Below are 7,317 nucleotides of genomic sequence, written 5' to 3' on the forward strand. Positions count from 1 at the left end.
GGAAGCTCTTCCCCTTCGCGACTTTGGCTGATGACCTCTGTCAGTTTCCTGATGATGTGAGGATGATAAATGAGGTTGGCCGTGCTGGAACAAACCAATTTCTTCAGGTTGGTGTAATTGCTTTTGAGTTTTTGGTTTTGATTTTGGTTTCTCTTCTGATGCTGTTTGTTTAGGTGATTGGTGCTCAAATTGTGGCTATTGGGAGGGCTCAAGAGCTTGCTTTTGACAAAGAGCAAAAAGAAGCTCGGGACATTGCCGAGCTTTCTTCGGCCGTGCAGGAGAAGGAGAAAACTATTACGAGCTCTCTTCCTCCTTGAGGCAGAAAGAATCAGAGCTTGCCGAGGAGAAACGTCTTCAACTGTCCTCTGCTGAACAAGCAAAGAATGTAAAAGTTGAAAATGAATGATTGGAGTCTAGAATCAAAGAGCTAGAAGGCAAAGTTTATGAAGCCTTTGGGCAAGGTTTTGATCGGGCTGTCTCCCAGGTCAGGGTGTTGTTCCCTGAATCTGATGTGTCAAAACTTGAGGCGACTAAGGTTGTTGTGAATAATCAGCTTATGGACGATGAGGGCGCGGTGGACAATGAGAGCGAAGAATCGAGCATTGGCAACAAAGTGGAGTAGATCGTTTGTGTTTATGTTTTGTTTTGTAAACTTGTGTATGGCCTTTTGCTATGGATATTTGCTTGACCGTTTTTCTTTTTGGATATTTCCTTGACTGTTTTGCTTTTTGGATATTTCCGAGTATGATGCTCGGGATTATGTTTGTTGATCTCTGAGTATGAAGCTCGGTTTATTTTGACTAGTAGTATTTGGCTGTTTGTTTTTGAAATATAAGATATGTTAGTTACCAGAATTATGATAACTTAGATATTTGGATTGATGGAAATAGTAACGACTTTTGTACAATGACTTGTGGCGTCCGGCCTCGTTAAAACCCACCTCGAGTAAAACCCATGTTTTTTGGGAAAAAACCTTCGAAGCGGGAAAAAGAGTACCATCATCCACTGATTACAGTAGATGCTATGATTGGTATTTCCTTAGGGAGGACACATTCCATGTTCCTAGAATCGGGTCTCCCTTAAGTGTTTCTAGTTTGTAAGCCCCTTGCCGAGGTTTTTGATTACTCAGAATGGCCCTTCCCAGTTTGCTGCTAACTTCCCATGTGCTGGAGGTTTCCGCACTTCCTCTTCCTCTGTTTTTTTATTGTCTTCCTTCTATAAATTTTTTCATCGCTCGTTGTCTTATTGCTAAAGTACCTTTCTTCCTCTACAAGGTCTAGTTCGGCCGTTCTAGCTTGTAGGTTATTTTGTTGGTTGTATAGCTCGGTCCTTAATGTAGGGATGCCGACTTCTACTGGGATTAGTGCTTCTGCTCCATAAACTAGTTTGAAAGGAGTTTCTCCTATAGCAGACTGGATTGTTGTATTGTAACTCCACAGGATTTCTGGAATAAGGTCGGCCCACTCGCTTTTTGCGTCGCCGAGCTTTTTTCTTAAACCCTGCAAGATAACTCTGTTAGCAGACTCAATCTGTCCATTGGTTTGTGGGTGTTCAACCGAGCTGAAATGGTGCTTAATGTTAAAATTTGTTAGGAAAAAAGTGAGTTTATGATCTGTAAATTGTCTCCCATTATCAGAGATTATTTCTCTTGGTATGCCATACCTACATATGATATTTTTCCATAGGAAAGATCTCACCTTGTCTACTGTTATATGTGCTAGTGGCTATGCTTCTATCTACTTAGAGAAGTAGTCTATTGATACTAAAAGGAATTTTACCTATCCTAGCGCTTTCGGGAAGGGTCCGAGAATATCTAATCCCCACCTATCGAAAGGCCAACTTACCTCTAAGGTGTGGAGCTTTTCGGCTGGGATTTCTGAGACTGTGGTGTGCTTTTGACAATTATGGCATGCTTTGACTTTTGAAATACAGTCTCTTTTGATTGTTGGCCAGTAATACCATGTCCGTAATATTTTGGCAGCCAGTGCTCGGCCTCCGATGTGGTTCCCACAGAGCCCTTAATGTGTTTCTGCCATGACTTCTTCGGCCTCATCTTTGCTGATGCATCTAAGGAGTGGTTGTGAATATCCTCACCTGTATAGGGTGTTTGATTCCTTCTTTGGCATGGTACCTGCATTGATGTATTCGAGGAAGAGTGTCCTCCAATCATGTTCCTGTGTGATGCTTGATATTGTGGTTAGCTCAAAACTCGGTTTATCAAGTGTCAACTGTGATAGTGCTGGTGTGTGTGTTGTATGTCTAGTAGTGGCTAATTTGGATAATACATCAGCCCTAGTGTTTTGTTCTCGATTGACATGAATAATATTAAACTCATTGAACTTTGAAATAAAATCCTTTGTTATGAGCCAATATTTCTCCAACAAAGGATCTTTTACCTGGTAGTCGCCTTTGATTTGATGTATTACTAGTAAGGAGTCGCAATAAACTGTTATCCGAGGTATTTTGAGTTGTTGGGCGAGCTTTAGTCCTGCTAGTAGAGCATCATATTCTGCCTGGTTATTGCTTGCAGTAAAGCAGAACTGTAGTGATTGCTCAGCTATTACTTTGTCTCCTTCCTTTAGTAGTATGCCTGCTCTGCTTCCTTCTCTGTTTGATGCTCCATCTACATGTATACTCCAACTTCTCTCTGCGGGTTGTGCCTCGGCAGTCATTTCTGAGATGAAGTCGGCCAGTATTTGTGATTTCAGGATTTTTCTTGATTGGTATTGAATGTCGAATTCGGAGAGCTCAATGGACCACTTGATTAATCGTTCGGCAAGCTCAGGTCTGGTTAATATTTGCCTCAGAGGTTGGTCAGTTCGTACTATTATTGTGTGGCTCTAAAAATAGTGCCTTAGTCTCCTTGCTGTAGTGACTAGTGCTAGCGCCAGCTGTTCTATTTTCGGGTATCTTGTCTCTGTTGGCTGTAATACCCTGCTAATGAAGTATACTGGCCTTTGGCTTTTCCCTGTTTCCACAACTAGAACCGAGCTTATAGCATGGTTAGATACTGATAAGTATAAATGCAATGGTTTACCTGTTTCTGGTCTCTGGAGTATTGGAGGTGATGTTAAGAGCTGCTTAAGCTCCACAAAAGATTCTTCACATTCCTCCGTCCATGCAAATTTCTTGTTCTTAGAGATTGTTTGGGAGAAGTGATATGACCGGTTTGCCACTGCAAGTATGAAACGTGACAGAGCGGCTACTCTTCCTGCAAGTTGTTGAACCTCTTTTATTATTTTCGGGCTTGCCATGTTCAGTATTCCATCACATTTTTCTGGATTTGCTTCAATCCCTCGTGACGTCAACATGAAGCCAATGAATTTTCCTCCTTGGACTCCGAAGGCGCACTTTTCTGAATTGAGCCTCATGTTGTATGCTCGGACTTGATTGAAAGCTTCCAACAGGTTGTTGCAATGTGAACCTCGTGCAGGTGTCTTTGCTACCATATCATCCACGTAAATTTTCATATTCCGACCTATTTGTTGTCGGAATACCTTGTCCATTAGTCTTTGGTATGTTGCACCTGCATTCTTTAGACCAAAGGGCATTACCTTATGACAAAATTTTCCATGTTCCGTAATGAAGGCTGTTTTACTTTGGTCTTCTGGGTGCATTAGGATTTGGTTGTAACCAGAGTATGCATCCATAAAACTTAAGCTTTTAAAACCGGAAGCATTATCTACTAATTTGTCAATGCAAGGTAATGGATAAGCATCTTTAGGACAAGCTTTATTCAAAATTTTAAAGTCGATGCACATGCGCCATTTACCTGAGCTTTTCCTTACCATTACCACATTGGAGAGCCATGTGGTGAAGCGGATATCCTTAATGAAACCTGCGTTGAGGAGCTTCTTGGTTTCCTCTAATGCTGCTTGTTTTTTCTCTTCCCCTAGGTTTCTTTTCTTCTGTGCCACAAGTCGGACTGCGTTGTCAATAGCTAGCTTGTGGCAGATAACCTCTGGATCTATTCCAGGCATGTAGTCAGGTGTCCATGCGAATAGATCGGCGTTGCTTCGAAGTATCGATATTAGTTTTAATCGTGCTTCCCCTTCCAGAGCCTCACCGATGTGTGTGAACTGCTTCTCATTCTCGGTTAATGTTACCCACTGGAGGCTTCCATTGGTTGAGATCTTTCATTGAAATCCTCCCTTGGATCAAGCTCGGATAATGTCAAGATCTTGGCTATATTGTGGATGGCTTGCACCTGTGGCCGAGTTGTCTGTTTTGTCGAGTTTTGCTTTAGGTTGGCATTATAGCACTGCCGAGCTTCTTGGTGATTCGCATACACTGTTGCTATTCTGTTTTCCTGCACAGGAAACTTAACACACAAATGTAAAGTAGACACTACTGCCCTGAATGCATTCAGAGCAGGTATTCCGATGATGATATTATAAGGGCTATAACAGTCTATTATCAGGTATTGGATATCAATTGATTTTGACACAAGGTCCTCCCCCATTGTCGTCTTTGACCATATATGTCCCATGATAAAGACCCTCTCTCCGAAGAAACCGACCAGCTCTCCAGAGGAAGTTGCATTGTTTTTTCTGATAATTTCATTTTTTTGAAAGTAGAATAAAATAAAACATCGACGCTGCTACCTGGATTTGGTAGTGTTTTCCTTACCAAAAGCTCTCCAGCTTGGATGGAGATTACCACCGGATCGTCGAGATTAGGGCTTGCTGATTTGAAGTCTAATTGATTGAATGTTATTGTGACGTCTAGATCTTTTTCTCTTATGAGGTGTGGTGTTCCTTCAATTGCCATCATCGCCTGATAACTTCGTTTTCTGGCCGAAGTTGTTTCACCCCCACCCGCGTAGCCTCCTGATATGTAGTTGATAATGCCTCTTGGTGGGTTGGGTGATGTCCTTTTCCCTTTGTCCTTGTCTGTCGATGCTCGTGGATGCTCATTTCGGTCTGAGCTGATTTCTTTGGTTTTACGCCCTTCAACGTATTTGTCTAGGAGCCCTTGGCAGGCTAGCCTTTCAAGTAGGTCCTTGGCTACTATGCACTCGTCCGTAGTGTGTCCAAACTTCTGATGAAAAGTGCAATGCTTGCTTCTATCTATGAACCTTTGATCTTGGTAACTTCCTGCTCGGGCAGGGGGTTTTACTATTTTGGCATTGAGGATCTCCTTGATGATGTTCTCCCTCTTTGTGTTGAATTTGGTGTAGGTATTGAATTTTGGTGTGAGCTTGAAAGGCTTCTTTGGTTCCTTGTTGCTCGGTGGTCTGGAAATCTTTTCCTCGTCCCTTTTGGGTGGTTGTTTATCTGTTTTCTGGGCTTCACGAAGCTCTTCGATCTCCATTTAACCTGCGGCCCTTTCTCGAAACTCTTCCAATGTCTTTGGTTTGGTTACCGTGATCGTCTCCCGGAACTTGCCAGATCTGAGGCCGGTTTTAAGGGCGTGTAGGTGGACTGTCGGGTCTAAGTCTGGAATCTCCATGGTTGCCTCAGCGAACCGAGTCATGTAGTTCTTTAGGCTTTCGTGCTGTCCTTGTCTGATTGTGCCTAGGTAGTCTGATCCGTGCACATATATTCTTGATGCGGAAAAGTAATCGATGAAAGATCTCGCCAGCTCCTCAAAAGAAGAAATTGAACCTGCAGACAACTTGGAAAACCAAAGTAATATAGCACCGTCAAGATAAGTAGAAAAAGCTCGACAAAGCACAGGTTCATTGTTAGCGCCGTTAAAAAACATCATGGATTGGAATTTCTTAATTGGGCACGGGGATCACCAAACCCCTTGTATGGCTCCAGGGCGGTGGGAAGCACGAAATTTTTTGGCATCTGAAAATTGATTATTTCCTCGGAGAAAGGGTTGCCTAAGGTCAGCTTTTCCTTTGGCGGGCTAATGCTCAGGGGGTCTGTATTTCCCTGAGCCGAGCTTTTGGAGTTTCCTTCCTCATGTTTTCCAGCATTATTATGGGCAGACAGCTCGGCTATCCTCCGAACTTCTGCCTGAAGTTTGGCAATCTGAGCTAGGAGCTCTACTTGCGTGGGATGCGGAATCCCATTATCGGCCATGCTTGATGATTAGGAATCCTGCAAAAAAGAGTAAGAAGCTAGGCAAAGAAAATAGTGGGGTTAGATAAATTCCGGCCCCACGGTGGGCGCCAAGTGATTCGTCCGTGTAGGGGTGGCCGAGCTATAGCAATTCCGAGCAATGTATCATTGAGGAGAGAGCGCTATATGTTGGCCTGGACTAAACACCGCGGCGGGAATACCTGCAAAAGATAATCCAACGCTCAAGTCAATAAGGAGGTTTAATGAATATGCTAAGCTAATATAAAACTGAAAGCAGAACATGATCCTTAGCCGGGGTTGTATACTCGGCTTTATAGATGATGTTTTGCCCGTTGTGTAGATAGGTCTAAGATTCTGGGTCAGTTATTGAGTTCTGTTTAAGGTGATCCAGTTGTGTTGACCACGTCTCTTTTCTCAAATTATCGAGCCCGACTTTATTGTTTTAGTCCAAGCTTTTTAGTGGCCGAGGTATAGGTTATATATATATATTTTCTCAAATTATCGAGCCCGACTTTATTGTTTTAGTCCGAGCTTTTTAGTGGCCGAGGTATAGGTTACGTATCATATATATATATATATATTAACTGGTATGTTATAACTTATAGGAAATGTTTCAGGTGAGGTGAGGCAAAGCATGAAAATGACATTTCAGAGTTCTAGGTACGACTAAATGTCAGGTATTGGTTTGTCATATAGCCCGGGTTAGAATGACTATTGTACTCCCATTTGCAATGTCGCAAAAATTTGGACAGCTTCAAAATGAGAAAGAGAAGTGGACAGCAACTTACTGAAAGTGGACGGACAAAAAGAGCTCGGCTCTGATGGTGAGATATATGTATTATTACAAAAAAAATTATGATTCAAATAATAATTATGATATGATTTAGATCGATTTACAAAATAAAAATCGATACAATTTATTATTATTTAAATCAAATTAAATAAATTTACAAGTAAAATTTAAATATAATATAAATTTAATTAAAAAATTAGTTGTAAATTGACACTGTTGTAATTTACGAGATCTAGTTTAAATCATTAATAACTACTCCTCTTATTCCATTTCTAAGTATTTTCTATCTCCCAATGTTAGTAAAATTACATGGTCCTAAATAGTTAATCACTCTTACAAAATTATATATCTTTAATTTTTTTACATTCTCAATATGATAAATGACCACGTAACAAACGAAATTTAAAATATATATCATTTAAATTTAAAAATTAATATTCAAGAGAATACATAAAAAAATTTAAAAATTTAGAAATGTTAGATAAAAAATTA

The sequence above is a fragment of the Arachis ipaensis genome, chromosome B06, assembly GCF_000816755.2.
Source record: "Arachis ipaensis cultivar K30076 chromosome B06, Araip1.1, whole genome shotgun sequence".
Lineage (NCBI taxonomy): Eukaryota > Viridiplantae > Streptophyta > Magnoliopsida > Fabales > Fabaceae > Arachis > Arachis ipaensis.